Source organism: Coturnix japonica, chromosome 7, assembly GCF_001577835.2.
Source record: "Coturnix japonica isolate 7356 chromosome 7, Coturnix japonica 2.1, whole genome shotgun sequence".
Taxonomy (NCBI): Eukaryota; Metazoa; Chordata; class Aves; order Galliformes; family Phasianidae; genus Coturnix; species Coturnix japonica.
In genome coordinates this window covers 3,478,645-3,494,890 of record NC_029522.1, presented here as the reverse complement: position 1 = coordinate 3,494,890, position 16,246 = coordinate 3,478,645, and the positions used below count along the sequence as shown (strand labels likewise).

At 47.5% G+C, this 16,246-nt stretch overlaps 1 long non-coding RNA gene across 3 annotated transcripts in view; it reads left to right on the top strand.

Annotated features, from left to right (window-relative positions):
* The window catches only part of LOC107316385, an 82,871-nt gene that overhangs the window by 53,897 nt on the left and 12,728 nt on the right, over positions 1-16,246 (top strand). For 2 of the 3 annotated variants that reach the window (XR_001556313.2, XR_004307957.1), the window contains exons 1-2: positions 3,314-4,426; positions 10,963-11,109. This is a non-coding gene — a long non-coding RNA (uncharacterized LOC107316385). Of the gene's footprint in view, positions 1-3,313; positions 4,427-10,962; positions 11,110-16,246 lie in introns of those variants that run through there. The other variant, XR_001556312.2, reaches the window with a different exon arrangement.

Sequence of the window (16,246 nt, the reverse complement as noted above, 5' to 3'; positions counted from 1 at the left end):
CAAACACTGTCTTTAATACAAGCAGCGCTACATGCCAAGAAATCATTGAATCACTCAGGTTGGAAAAGACCTCACAGATCACCAAGTCCAACTGCAGCTCACCCCACCATGCCCACTGACCACATCCCTCAGTGCCACATCCCCATGGCTATGGGACATCTCCAGCAATGGTGACCCCAGCACACCCTGGGCATCCTCCAGATGTCCGGTCCTCAGCCCTAAAGATGAAGGACAGGAGGTGTAGAGGCCCCTGAGTAGATGTAGAGTGTATTAAGCCAGGAAGGGGGTCTTGGGCTGAATCACAGCAACTCCATGCCATGCAGCAGATGGAAAATGGCTGACTTCCTGCATGCAGTTTGTTTTAACATCATGTGCAGCTGGTGAGTGCATACAGCTCTTCTCCTTCAGCAAAGCCTTCCATCCTCTCTCAATTCCATCTAGGCTCTGATACCTCAGTGAGCAGCATGGCACAAATCTTTAGGCAAACAGCTGAATGTTGTAACCTCATTTGGTAAACTGGGGGAGGTGAGGGGGGGAGCTACACTTTAATTATTAAATAAATAGGAAAACAGCCTTCTGTGTAGCTCAGCTGGTGGGTTATGAAGAGATCCAAGCAAAGCCAAGCTGATAAGCTCTCTTTGTGCTGTCAGCTTTCCAGCCTGTTTGCTCTCTCTCTGGAGCACCCCAATGTGTATTGGGAACTGGGCTCCCTGCAGGGAGCTGGGGGACTCACTGCCTTGGGGAAGGAAGCAGAGACCCTCCTGGGGTAGCACACTGCTGTGTCTCCAGGGCAGCAGAGCTGAATTCCAGGCAGCACCACATCCCTGTCCTTCCTTTCCTGAACAGGATTTAGATTTGAATCCCAAATTAGGGCATTTCAACAGAATTCCATTTTCTTTTTTCCTTTTGCAAACATCCGAAAGATGCAGCTTTCATTTCAGGCAGCGGAAACTCATTTGAAATCTCAAGAGCTGCCATGAAATGGGATCATCACTTGCCAGGGAGCTCCAACGCCTTTTGTGCCTTACAGCAATCATAATGAAATCTCATCCCAGCCTGGCATTTGAGCTATATAGTGCCATTTGTGAATATTGGGATGCTAGCTGAAGTCCTCATTTAATGGAGCGGGCTGCATTTGCAACTCTGTGATGACTCCGTGGTGGGTTTAGAGCCAAGGATGATAACTCTAAAATCAGGCAGCAGTGTTTAGCAGAAAATGTACGTTCCCAACCAAACCTTGCCTTATTTTTTTCTCATCTTGCTGTGCATCATTTTTCTTTCTCTTTTGCTTTTCCCTCTCCCCACATACTGTCTCATTTTGCTTCCATTTCCATGAACAGAAAGGCCTGCAGAAGATCAGCCTTTAGACTTCTCCAGCAGTAATTCTAGACCCAGACACTAAGGATATCAGATCACATCCGTAAGGATTGCTCCACTCCATAGCCATCTTCTCATACTGCTGTGGGCTCCAATAAGCCTGAAACATCCTCTTCCCACTTGTCTGCCCTCCCCTTCTATGCCAAATGAGGAGGAGAATGGAAGTCTGAATGAAGCAGCTCATTCAGCAGCTCAGGCAGACATTTGCTGCAGGGCAGTGCAGCGGGTTACATTGCAGTTCTCCTGAAGATAAATCATTGCATCTGAGCCAAGCAGCTTGTACTAGTCCAGGCTTCCAGCTTTTGAAACTATAAAAATCTCACTGAAAATAAAATGATCAGAAACCAACAGCTGCTGTAATTCATCCAGTTCAGCTCCCGGTTTCTGTGCTCTTTGGGCTCCCAGTGGAAGACATCAGAGGAGTGTGACTCATGTTGCAAACAGGTTGGTTCCCAGGTAGGGAACTCAGTGATTTCAGGAGCTTGGGGTGAATAGTTATTTACAGTCACGCACATTGGTAAAAAACCACCATCTTAGCTCCATGCTGTTCAAACAAATAGGTTCTGCTTCCAGATAGATCTCCTTCTTGTGCTGTCTCTTTTTCAGCCTTTGCAGAGCAGCAAGCTGTTCTCACTCTTAGCCTGGGTGCTCTATCATTATGGGTGCTGCTGATGTGGACAAGGACACAGCAATTTCATCAAGTGCACAGAGCTGGCCATCATTCAGGGACACTGTGATGCTGTGTGGGTATGGCAGGGAACCACCTCTTGGGAAGGACTTGGAGATCTGAAGCTGGATCTCGTTGCTGTGTCAGCCTGTATCACATCAAGACAGATCAAACAGCATCAGACTGGCTTACAAGGCCAGCACCCCCTCTTGGCATAATCCATCCCCCTGGCCATGCATATGAATGAGAAAAGGAAATGTTATTTCTATAGTGACACATCCCTGAGAGCACCGAATCTGGATTTATTGAGGTCACAAAACTGACTTAGCACTGTGCTACCCAGACTACAGGATAAATAGATGTCTTCTATTTATAATGCTGCCAATCTGATGCTGCTCTCAAGCACTAAAAATAAAACTTCGTAAAAAAGTAAGTTGAATTAATGGGTGCTCTTTTTGCACTGTCAATGAACCAGCTCCAGATCCTGTGGCAAGCTGTGTGCTATCAGTGTTTGGCAGAAACTCTGCACGGAGATACTGAAATACCCTCTTTTAAGGGCAGAACAACAGTTTCCCCACTCCTTTGATTCTCTTGCCATGCACAGAGCCTGACCTGTCCTTGTGTCTGAAATGAGGAGCCCTGATGCTTTCTCCCAGCACCTGACTCACTGCAGCACGGGTGGTCTCACTTTGTGCCCCTCCCTGTCATCTTTGCAAGTCTGAGGCAGCAATTGTTAGTCCTGGTAATTGAATTACACAAAGGAAGCCTAGCAAAAAGGTCATTTTTTCCTATCATGTGCTTCTGGTTTGCCTGCATGAGGCCAGATCAATGCAAGCTAGCACAAGTCTCACCCTCTTCTCGTTACCCTTGCACAGGCTTGCAGCTGGAGTATATTGCAGGGTGGCTGCAGCTGGAGGCAATTCATTTACAGCTGAGCTGGAATTCAAGTGGCTGTTTCCCCAGAGTCTTGCTAGTGATGTTTTGCTCTCTTCTCCTGCTGGGTTTCAAAGAGTGGTGGGGTTCAGCCTGGTCCATGTGTGTTGATAGGGCTTAGACTAGGCTGGAAACTTGGGCAATATCTTGGGCAGCTCCAAGACCAAGATCTTGGAGCACAGTACCACATAGAATCATAGAATGGCCTGGGTTGAAAAGGATCACAATGCTCATCTTGTTCCAACCCCCTGCTGTGTGCAGGGTCACCAAGCAGCAGCCCAGGCTGCCCAGAGCCACATCCAGCCTGGCCTTGAGTTCCTGCAGGGATGGGGCATCCACAGCCTCCTTGGGCAACCTGTGACCCACTTGGGTTATAATATGTAGCACAGCTTCTCAGCCCTGTTCTCTTTTGTAGGAAAGACAGACACCTTGATTTTACCGTTGACACTGTTGTGGACAAGTTCACATGCAGATAACCTGCTGCTGTGATTTAGCACCAGCTTCAAGCCTTTGAGACTCGTCCACCCTCCAAGAAGGGATGATTCCTCAGCTATAGTTTCTTCCCACAGAAAATCTGTATGGTAGTGCTGGCATACTCTGAACTAGGGTGTGTGCAGCAGGTGAGATGCAGCATGGTGTGAAAGTAACAGATCTTGACATTCCCTTAAACTCCTGATCAGGTTTGTTGGCTTTCTGTTTTGTCCTTTTTGATCTGTGACTTCAGCAGGGTGCATATGCCAGATAGATGTAGGGGAAAACTCATAGGCAAGCTTGCGCTGAACTTGTCCCAGAGGGGTTCTCATGCAATTGCAAGACCTCCCAGAGGAATACCTAACACGAAGAGATTGTCTTTGACTCATCCTTGCTAAAGATAATGGAGGTGGCATGTACCAGGACTTAGCCAGGATCTCAGGATCAGCACTGCAGATCCCAACAGCCTTGGGAAAGCATGGAACCAATGCATCTGTACCATGGAGATGGGCACTGTGACATTGCTGTGGCCCAGGCAGAGGTGGGTCCTCTGCTATATTTTGGTCCTGAGCTCCTCAGTAAGTTCTCGTGACACTGATAGAAAGAACCAGTCGAGATAAAGCTCAGTTGTCTCCTTTCTGCCATTTTTCCCCCAGTCAATGCCCCAGGCAGGTGAAGGATGGTGCACCTAATGTCAAGCAGCTGCTCCTTCACTAATCTTAGCTCTCATTGGTATTCAACACTGCTGTTTTTAAGGCCTGATTTTTTGTAAGGCTTATGGGAGAAACAGAGTGCCCAGCATCACCCTGAGGGTCACCTTGCCTGCAGTTGTTTTGTGTGAGTGTTATACACCCACTGCTGTTCTGTGAGGTCACAGATAGAGAACCATTCTTGGGGTGCTGTCACCAGGCTCCTGTTTGGATCTGAGTCTTGGAGATCTGCATCTGATTAGCCAAGATGTTGGTAGAGTTAATGCAGGTATGTTACCCATCAGTAAAACCTGAGATGAGATAAAGGCAGCTGCATTTAATTCAAAATGGAGTTCCATGCCGGAGTTTCAAGCGCAGGCTGGTGATAGTTGGTGGCAATTGCACAGTCATACATGTCCTACAGGCACCCAGTGAGGCTGGGCAGCACCAAGAAAGAAAAGAGAAGGATTTTCTGCTTCATTTAATGAATAATTCTGTGCCCAGTGCTCCCACTAGCTTAACCCCTGCACCTCCACTAACCCAACTGCAAGAGGGGCACCAACAAATACAAAAACTTAACTTGTTCAGTTACATCTCTATGCAGTCTGCTCTCATTCCCTAATGAGAGAAAATAGGAGCCCAGAGGACTAAAGGTCTGGGAAGGAATAAGCTTTGCAAGTGGTTGATCCTCAGAGATCATTCCTTAGCTGAAATGAGAAGGGTGTTTGGGGGAAGCTCTTTTGCAAGAAGCACATTTGTTCTGTGCTGCAGCAATGAGGACGGATGTATCTGTAGCAGGGAGACAGCTGGTGGGTGGGTGGGTGGAGGGAAGATGTGGAGCTTTGCAGCAGAGCAGGGCACCAAGTACTGTGTTTGCAGGGTGGGAATTTTCAGGGCTTTGTGAAGGATTTCACTTATTTGTGTTAAGTGGGATTTCACTGGCGACGAAGGTTTCTTTTCCCCCTGCCAGGTCTCTTCTAGAACCAAAACCCAGCAATGCTAACAGTCCATTTAGTGTGCTCTTCTTCCTTGGCCTTGCTTGTTACCTGGTCTGCTGTCATACCCGAGGCAGGGCTTCAATTCAACACATCACAGCTCAGCTGTAATATCAGCTTTGCTGTCCTTTCTGTTTTCACAGTCTCTGGGTATCTTCTCTGCCCTGAAGCCATGGGAGCAGGAAACCCACCAGCTTCTTAATCTAAACCCAGGGTGACAGAGCAGGGACCTGAGGGGAGAGATGGCTCTGGGATTTCTGGTGGCATCACCACAGAGGAAATGCATTTCTGACAGCAGCTGGGCATAGTCTAACATGGTTTGCCAGCAAAAAAAAAAAACCACAACCTTTCTTGTAGGACTCAGTGGCTTTCTGCGCTGTTGACCTATTCATTAGTGGTATTGGTAATTATAGGGGAGCCCCCAGGTGAACTGCAGGGGAGGCCCAGCTGGAGCTATACTGGGCAAGTTTTCCCTCTGAAGTAGTCCCCAGTGAGGTATGATTAAAGCCAAGGGAGAACTGCAATAGGTAGTTTGGTGGCTAGAGCATGAGGGCTCCTTGTGTCTGCATGTTTATGTCCTTCTGTGCTATGGATTGGCAAGGCTTTTCAAAGACATAGGGCAGAACCCTGCAAGTGTAAATTGTGCTGCATGTTATCTGTCTGCTGTATGTGGTGGGAAAAAAAAAGAGCAGATGATCTGTCTGCTCACATGAAGGGACATCTGAATATCATCACCCGAAGGGCCCAAAATTAGCCTGTCCAGGCTCCTGGATATGGTAGCGTTTTCTCCCTGAATTTCCCCCTGTCAGCAATGCACTGTTGAGTTTTCTGATTCCTATGTGGGAATGGGGAGTCTATGCTGGAGCAGAATGCTCTCAGGAATGCAGTCTGAGTTTTGGATGGTGCTGTGTGGAACCAGGAGCTGGACTCAATGATCCTTATGGGTCCACTCCAGCTCAGGATATTCTGTGTTTTTATGATTCATTCAAGACCACACCAATCAGTTTATCTTTCCCTGTTTTTTATTGATATTGATGTAATCAATATAATTAGTTGTGGGTGCTAAGGGTTGTTTCTTTTGTGTTACATCCTGGTTTCAGGTGATTTCTGTGCACATAAGCAGTACACCAACTAAACAAACAGAAGGGAGGTGATCTCCTAAGATCTACAAGTATGGCTCAGAGCCCCACTGATCCCCCATACAGGTTGGGGTGTTCAGTACCTCTCTGAGTTCCCTGTCCCACCTGAGTGTGCATTTCACACAGCTGAGATCTGCATCAGTATGTTTTCCCTCAAGCTTTCTGTCCTTTGCTTAGTGGAGGAAGGGAGACCTTCACTGCCACCTCTGTCCTGCAGGTAGATGATGGAGTGAGTTTTGTCTCTCAGGAGGGATCGGCTTGCAGTCAGCACAAATGGTGGTGGGTTCCTTGTTCAGAGCTGGGAGGGCCCATCCCCATCCCTCCTACCCCTTGCCCCACCCTTGCCATCCATCATTAAGAACCCATAATTCAGTTCCTGCGTGGTTTCTTTGGATGGAAACAGATGATGCAAAGCCAAAGGCTGTGCAGGCAATTTCACTCAACGTTGTCACACAGGCGTGCTGGTGCCTGTGCATTACAGATGGGTTATTAATATGAGCAACCTTCAAAACTCACTGCTCTGCTCCAGGTGCTCTTTCCTAGTAGGAGCTGCTTGAAATCCATGTTGCTTTTCTCTATAGCCTCTGGCCACGTATCTTCTGTGAATTGGATCCTCCCCTTCCTAAAGCAAGGAGCCAGCAAAACCTCCCTGAAAACTCAAACACTGGAATCCCATAGCAACAGCTTCATTTTTTATCCTGCTGGGTAGATGCTTGCAGAGCCTGTTCCTAGAAGCCACCTCCCAGACCACTCCAGATGTCCCCAGGCAGACAGCAGCTAGGACAAGCCCACCCCTGGCAGAAGGTGCACTGGGCTTTGGGGCTGCCTTCTCTGGCATTGGCCAGGCATCCAAACACAACGCTTGGATAGTCCTCCTGTGAATTAATGCGTAATGGATGGTGCCATCACAAGAATAGATCTCACAGATAATCGTCTTCCATGGTGGAAATATTCCACTTATTTTTATCCTCGCTTCCTGCCTGTTAGCTGGTTAATTATCCCTTACAGGACTTTCTCTGAGACTCTTTTGGGAAGGAAACTTGGCGAATGCTGCCTGAATGTCCTTGTCCATTTAAATGAGAACAGAGCACTCAATTTTAGTATCTTCTGGAAAGAGAAAAAAACAGAAAGCTTTCCTTTTCTTTTTGATGAAACTGGTTGTTTTTAACTCTGTGATAAGCTGCCAGTAACGCAGCTTTCCTCTCTGGATCTTCTTTTCATGTGCAAGCAGGACTCCCTGCAGAAGGACATGAAGAGGAGGCACTCATACTCCAGCATGGCCTTGCACTGAGTGATGGACACCTGGGTTTGCTGTGGAGCTGCTTGCCCTGTGCTGAGGCCACCACTCAGCCCCACACTGGCAGAGCGCTGTTGCATCCTTCTGTTCATCATGCTCTCTAATGGATGTCCTTGCAGAAGCATTTAAAAATGCAAACCATTTCTGTTGCCATAGAAACAACTCTGCAGGATAAGGGGAAAAGCCCTGGGAGGTCAGAGATGCATTGTGAGCTACTGAGGACAGCACAGGGTGCAGGTGGAAGCCAACATTCCCACGTAGCACTGCTGTAGGGCTGTGGCAACCATAGAACCAGGTGTAGGGAAATTCCTGGAGCCATTCTAGCAGCTGGAGCTGATGCAGGTGGCTCTCCTGTGCTTGAGGAATAGCTGCAACATTATGTAGGACTATTTACTTAGGGCCATTTCAAGTCCAGGAGTTGGACTTTGTGATCTTTATGGATCCTTCTATATTCCATGATTGTTGCAGTTGGCTGAAAGTGGAAATTTCTAATAGGGCATCCTGCCCATCCCTGTGGGTCTCCAGCCCCTTTGCCAGGCTGATGGTTGATCTCCTTCCTCAGCTGGAGGCAGATAGCATATCAGGGCAGCTGCTGAAGGGGTTAATGTAGGAGGCAGAAGCTTCTTGCACATAAAATCAAGCTTCTCTGTCGGAGAGACTGTTATAAAGCAGTAGCCTGTAGTCCAGAGAGTGATGAGGTCCTGGCACAGGTTGCCCAAAGAATTGTGGATGCACCATCCCTGGAGGTGTTCAAGGCAAGGCTGCAGGGGGCCCTGGTGATGGCAGGGGTTGGAACTGGATGGGCAGTAAGGCCTCTTCTAGCCCCACATCATTGTGTGTATCAGTGAAAGCGGGACAACTGGTGCAAGCCTCCTATCCACAAAAAAGTTTAGGTTAAGTGTCCATAGCACTCTGAAACTCCAGAAACCAAGAAGGCATCCTCCTTCTTCTCTACACTTGCCTCTCTCTCTTCTACTTCTCTGATGTCTGCAGGAGGATAAACCTTCCTGAGAGGTTCAGAGTGAGCCTAGGGCTTCTGTGTGAAAATCCTGGGCATGGAGGCTGCCTCCTCCCCACCGTCACCCATCCCTTTGCCATAAGCTTGCAGGGACTGACTTCCAGACTTGCCAGTTCACCACCTGTAGACTGACCCCATTGACTCATACAGGGGGACTCACAGGGTACTCCACATGCTGTGCTGGGGATGAGACCTGCCAAATATCTTGTCTAACATTGCCATCATGGCAGGGGAGTCTGTCCAACCTCCTGAAGCCATAGAATCAAGTGGGAACACCTGTTTCCAAAACCACAGCTGGCAGATGGCAGAGATCCGCCGGATTAATCTCAAGCAGCTTGTGGATGTGGTTTTTATGCAAATACATAAGGAAAGGTGAGTTATCCTTTTAGGCTGCTGGCACTGCAATAGGAAGCTCTGATGATGGAGTCTGGGGTGAGGCGCTTACAGTTGCCGAGCCTGTAGATTTTCTTTTGTGCTGGAGCTGTGTGTTAGAAGGGGCTGGGGAGGGAGGGCATGTTTCAAAACGACACCAGTCCATGCCAGGTGAGACAGCTACTGTGTAAAGCACAACCTCTGCAGTCTCCGTATCATGAACTCAAATGGCCTCTTTGGACCAAGCCCAAGGGAAACTCTGCCAAGGCTGGTAATGTTCTACTGGAGCTGCCCTCCTCTACCTGATTGCTGCCTGTTCAAAATGCACTGCAGAGGCAAACTTTAAGACCCAGGCATTGCCTTAGTGCTTGGATGAGCTCTGTTCAGCCTCACCGCCCTGGGGTAAAGCAGAGGTAGTTTCTCTGTCTCTGAGGCACCATAAATGCTGACTATCGGGGCTCAGCCCTCCACTCTGACTCTCCTCTATTGCCCCTTAAGAAGAGATGGTCTAGATGAGTGAGTCTATAGACTGTGTGCCTAGCCCAGGGGAGTCTCTGAAGTGCATTCTGAGCACAGCAATGGGGGAAAAAACACCTTTTCAGCAGTAACTCAGGCAGTAATTTTCCATACAGTAGGCACTCAGGGAGCACAAGCTTTCTGTGGCTGCGATATACCAGCAGCCAGCATGCAGGTTGGTAAGGCTTCACATAAAGCTAAGAGAGATGTCAGTCCTTGATGATGAGATTATGATGATAGGATTATTTGGATAGGAGATTATTTCCAGTGTTACTGGCCATCGAGGTACTTTTAGGCAGAGCCAACCAAGTTACTGCAACTTCACAGATTAGAGATTGCAACTGAATCACTTGCTCCTAGGCTGTGGGATGTGTGAGGGAGAAAGTGCTCATCTGAACCAATTTCACCAAGCTTGTTTTACCCTGTACTGCAAAAGCGTATGGGCACAAGCACAGCCAGCACTGTTGGAAGACCTGATGCTGCACTGCCGCTTGATCTTTCATCCACGCTGACAGGTCAGACTTGCTTGGAGCAAAGCAGTCATATATATCCCAGAGAGCTTATGTAAATTACTGTGGAAAAAAAGAATGAGCATTTCTAAGGGGTCATCATCTCTCTTTTGCCTGCAGTATGTTGAATTAGCACCTCTCGGTCTGGTAGAAGCTTCTGCCAAGAGCTGAGGGCAATCAGAACAGTACAGTAAGAGATGCTTGTTGAAGGACTCAGCAGTGACCCTTTTGAGGTTTGTAGGTGCTGCTGGGGTGGCAGCAATGTGACAGCATGCATTGCTCATAACGCATTCCTGGGAGGTTGTTCTCTTAGCAAGAATGTGAAAGATCTTGCACTTCTTGGTCCTGTCTGAAATCTCACCGTCCTGCAGTATTCAGTCATGCTTCTCTCCCTGCCCCCTGCCCAAGGAATGTCTGCGCCACTCACATGGTCAGTATTCTGTCAATAGGAGGACAATGTGAACTCCCAGACTGAACTGCTTATGTAAGCAGTGTTCTCCACGTGCCTGCAGGTTTTGCTCTGCACTTGTGGTCAAATACCTTAGCTCCAGTTAGTTGTCATTACTTCCTTTTGAGGTGAGGCATTAGGGGGAGTTCTGGTTCTACTGAAATCAGTGCAATTGGTCCGAATGGTCAAGATCCTGCTTCTTTTCTCCCTTAAAGGTCCACCCTGCCTATGCAGGACAGGACCAGTTTTCGTAAAAACAGTAAATCATGTTATTGCTCATCACTGTTATCACCAACGTGGGTCAGATTTGGTTTAGTTTTCACTTCAGACTTTCAGTGTAGTTTTGAACCGGTTCTAATTTCAGTGAGGTGATGCTGGCTGTGCCAGAGATGTTCCTTCACACAACGATGTGTCATTGAGCATCCTTGTCAAAGGAATGAGAGCCACTTATTTTCTTTCCATGTACAGACCCATCTGCATGCTCACCTTGTAAAAGCAAAGAGCTAATCAGTATTGAATTTTCTTCTGCAGATGTAGAAGCATCACTGACTCCTACACATAGATGAACACAGAATTGCCTCCATCTCACCAGACTGAGGACAGCTGCTCTGTTCTGGACCCAAGCTTCTCTGATCTACTGACCAGACTGCTTAAACTGAAGGATCCATGTTAGCCAAGGTAAGATACGATAATATTTTGAGCAAGTGATTGTGTGACCAGCTCAGCTCAGCTGAACTCCTTACTTTTTATTGATGGGTGACCTTTCTTTCTAATGAAGTAGGCAAACCCAAGTATTACTACAACAATTTTGAGTGGGTGGGAGGCAGTTCACAAGGGAATCAACAGGATGAGTTCAGAAGCAAACAGTGCTACTCAGGGCTTTGCTTTGGAACCCATCTTCATTAATATCTTCGTTAATGAGCTGAGCACACATGGAGCAGTGAATGGATCACTTCTGCAGATGAGATAGCTGAGAGCATTGCCAACATGGAAAAGAATCTCATTGTCACGCAGGAAGGATGGAGAGACCTTGGAGACTGTGGCAGAAGCAAGTGTGAGATACTGTAACTTGTGGTGCATTTGGATCTATTAATAAAAACTTCTCTCATTAGCTAGATGCTCATAATTACTAGAGGAAGAGGAAGTTGGATAGTAACTAATTGCAGGATAACTATAGGCACAGGCGGATGTTGCTAATGCAATCCTGAGAGATGTATTTTGCAGAGAGGGATGTATTGCTGCCTCTGTGCAAGGCTTTGATTGGACCTTCTCCAGCATGTTGGCTATAGCTCACGGGGAGTAGCCTGTCCTACAGAGGGACAGTGGGCTCCATGTGAGTACAGACATGTCCCTCACTTGCAGCTCTCTTAGGATGGGATTGAGGGGGAAAGGTCCACACATTAGGATGGCATGCCTCAGGACAGGTGAACATAGACTGGGTATGGATCAAGCGTGAGCTGGGATCTCACTGTGGTTCAGAGCTGCATGGGAAGGAGAGTGTTTCTGGATAAACATTCAGTCCCATCCCAAGGGGCAATATGATGTAACTATGAAAAAGGATCTGTTGTCTTCACTCCATGACAACAAGCACCTGGGTGACCCCTGATGCCCATTTCACCCTAGTTTATCCAGACACCAGTAATTAGGGCATTCATTAGCAAATTGATCTGATGTTTATTCAGCAGCCACAGAGCTCTGCTTGGAAATGGAGATGTGCATCAAGCTCCCTTTGCATTTCAATGGATAAAACAGAGATTTCTCTAATATCGTCTCTTCCTTCTGCATGGGTGCCTATTCTGTGATTGCATCACTTCTGAGAATGGGAGTTCTGGCAGATGGTGCACTTTCTCTGTACCCAGAAAAGAGGAAAGTAAGCAATATCACAGGCTTGGCCCCTGTGGCAGTGTTTTGTTGACACTTTGCCTACAAAATGTCACCCTACAGCCTGCACAGGGGCCGACACCTACTGCCATATATATCATATGGATAGGAACACAGCAGCCACTCGTGATATTTAAGATGTTCTTGAACCAAATAGACATGCTCCAATGATTTGCATACAGTCATTTGGACCTACTTTTGTTATGTACGTGTAATATTTATGCTTGAATGAATATATTCTCCTTCCTGTCTTCCTACTGAGGACATAGAGATTGTTCTGTAAGTGCTGTACCTATGTACAGCTATTCCCACCCAGGAAAACTTCTGTCCTAGTGTGAAGGCATGCCTAGGGCAGACTGAAAACTGGCAAGAAAGAGAAGATTGCATTCTAATGGTTTCACCTTACCAATGCAACATCTCTGCCAGCATGCGTGTACTCACCTGTGTGCACGTATATCTCTCACCATCTTAGCTGGCTCCATCTTCAGCCTCCCTAAGCCTGTAAATTCTCTGTTAGCTGCCTTCCCAGCTTACCACACAGGAGCACCATTAAGGCTACCTAAGCAAAGAAATGATCCCCCATGGCTTTTGCAGATCTGTTTGATACTGGAATGCCTAACTCAGGTAACTCTTAATATAAGTGCTTCCAGTGCCAGAAGTAAGCACCTCAGTTGTCTAACATCCTACCAGCACTGCACCAGTTGGGTCGCTCTCCAAAGGAGGGTTAGGCCTGGGGCTGCTCAGCAGTATTGCTCCTGTTGCCCTTGGGAGGCAGTGGATAAGAGCAGGGGTAAGAAGTGCACGCTCAGCAGGTATCTTACTTGAGAACCGTGTGCTTGCAGCTTCACAAGTCCCTCTGCCCCATGGGACTTCCTGAGCCTTGCCCAGGACGTTCCCTGGCACAGGGCTCCCTCCAGATGCCAAGTCCTGAGTGCAGATGACTTTCTAGCAGAGCAATGAGTTCTATGGACTTAAGAGAACATACAGAGGAAGTCTTATCTTTCCAGGAGGCTGTTCTGCCCTGGAACAAGACATCCTAATTGATACTGCACTTCAGCACATCTTCAGAGCTTTGTATTTAGCCCCCCAGACCTCAACTGCAGCAATCAAGGATAACACTGGCAAGCAAAGACATCCTTGATGTGTTTGCCGAATGCTTACAGGCAGGCGCTATCTGATAAATCTATAAAGAAAGGTATATTTTTTTCAGTTAAACTAAGCGAACTCTTGCTGAGAACCCACAGAGAAGGGTTGTGGTTCCCGTTGCTTCTCAGTGGTTAGAGGGGGGATCTGTTTTTCACAATAGTCAGGCACCGGAGAGTGTATCCAGTTCAAAGGCTGTAACATAAATCTCTTTTTTCCACTGGGGTTGTTAACATAATGAAATATTCATTTATAGCACATCTTGGCAAATAAAGGCTTGACATAAAGCGATTCACCCCCAGTGCGTTCCATTAAATGTGATTATTCTTCAGAGTAATCAAGACTCCTTTGCCGGAGCTGAACTTGCAGTGTGTGTCCATGCACACCTGCAGTGGATATTGACTTACTGGGGAGCTGCATCTCCAAGCGTGCTTGTTTTTAACACCTTTTTCCTGCTGTCTGTGCCTTCCTTCTTCATGAGACAGGATGATGGAGGGGTAGCTGCAATATGTGTTCTCTGCACAGCTGTGCCCTTGAGTTCAAGCTCACACGCTCCACAAACTGCCCTCAACAGCTTTTATAGGCAATTTCAGATGCATATGGACCCTTGCATGTCCTGAACTAAGAGCAATGCTTCTCCCTTCAGCAGCTCCACTCTGAGAGACTTTATTAGTCAGAAATAATGCGGGTTATGCAAAAAGTGACTGCAAAGAGGCTGACCTCCCTGTCCTCTGTCTCTGATGGACACACTTGGCCTTCTCCTGGTCCTACCCCTGCAAAGGGAAGCTCCTTCCTGCACATGATAACCCACTATGGCCCTGTGCCAATCTATCTTATCAGTAAGCCTTGCTCCAGGCCCTGATAAGCTGCTGCAGTCAGCAAGACACCAATGGTCCCAGCATGTGGCAGAGCTGTGGGCAGGACTGCATTAAGGACCACAAGGGCACAGAGGAGCACAGCTGTTGTTTCCAGACGTTCATCTCTTGCCCAATCCTTGCTTTGCCTGCCTGTTATGCCACTCTGTCCCAGCTTCTGTCCCATTTCCTTGCACGGGGAGGGTCACAGCGGTGACAGCTGCATGAAAGCAAGCTTGTGACTGTGACACATTTTTTTGTTAGCTAGCAACAACTGGCTCATGTTTCAAACTGGCCAAAGCAATGAGTCTCAGCCTCTAAATATTTACTGGAGAGGCAGGAAATGGGAGCAAAGCCAGCTGAAAGGACAGGCTTAGATAGGGCTTTGGGGTGTGTGTGGGGTGTTGGAGGGAGATTTTAGGCATGTACAAGGGATGCTGAGAGCTGGGAGGGGGGGAGAGGTGGCCTGGTCCTGTCAGGTGGAGAGGCCTGGGCTGCTGGCTGCACTGATCAGCCCTGCCAGCATATTTCTCATGCTCTTTGTGCACTAAGCACCGTGATCAAGGCACTGTAATACATGCAAATCATGTAAAGTGATTTAAACGACTTAAAATGTGTAAAATGTGTAAATTACTTTTCCAGTCTGTTTGAGAACTCATCTCAATGAATACCCTGACATGCATAAATATGGAGAAATAATGTCTCCAAATCTGCTTCTATTTCTAGTGGCTTTCAATGCACAACTTTCACCATCCCCCTTTTTGGGTTGCTCAAAGGCAGCCCCAGCTCCGCAGGAACAACAAGGCAGTTCACACCAAATGGCTTGGCAGGAAAGGTGGGAATGTAGCAGGGAGACCTGAAACATTTTACACATTTGAAGTCATTTAAAGTCGCTTAAAGAGAAGTAAACTTGGGCTGAAGCACACAAGGGGCTGTATGGTGCTTTGGGAAGACCTATCACTCACATCCTATGTAGGTGAAGGTGGTTCAGACTTAGTTGAACAACTGAGAGCAGTTGAGGATTGGAGGCAGTAGCAGACTTCAAATTAACTTGTGCTGTCCCATGTCTTGGGTGTGCTCATGTGTCTTATCCAAGAGAGTGCACAGAAGGCTTGTAGGAAACTGAACCTCTAAAAGGAAGTGTGTAGGGTTTGTGTGCAGCGGGACTGAAGTGTGCAACCACTGTCATGACCTGAGGTTGCAAGGTAAGAATGGAGAGCACCCAACTGATCTCTGTGAACAAAGCTCGACCTACTGCTGAAACCTGAGACACAAGAACTTGGCCAGCATCACTTTTGCACCTTGTCTGTTGCAAGATTTTCATTCTGCAAACCTTGCTGAGATGCAAAGCAGGAAGAGCCTCTGCCAGGCACTCACTCTGGTGCTTTAGCCCTTGGAGTTTCTGTCTCCTGGTTTTTGGCTTTTATCACAGCTTGAATTTACTCCTGAGCAGACCTCATGTCTCTGCTTTGAGTTTATCCAGCTGTTATCAACAACTGTGCTTCCTTGGTGACTCACACTCTGTTCCCTAACCACATCCCCTTCCCTCTCATGCCCCCACCCACCACAACTGACTCACTTGGACTCCTGTCACAAGGCAGGAACCTCTTTTTTCTCCAGTCATGCATGTAGAAACTTCTTGCTAAGTCCAACGTAAGCATCTTCCTTTTTCAACACAGGCTACAGAGTGAGAGCTTGCTGGCCTGGCCTTTTGTGGGCTGGTCTTGACCTACCCACGTTTATTCTGCACTTTCTAGTCCAGATATACCCCAAATCTATTTCTCCCTATTCATGCAAAGGTTCTTTCAGGCCATTGAGAAGTCTGGCCTGCAAGACCTCTTACCCTTTCAGATCCAAAACCTTTCCCACCTTCCAGCTCTTCAGTAGCCCTTAGGAAGTGACTTCATGGCCATGTTCCAAGAATACAGCCTGGTAGC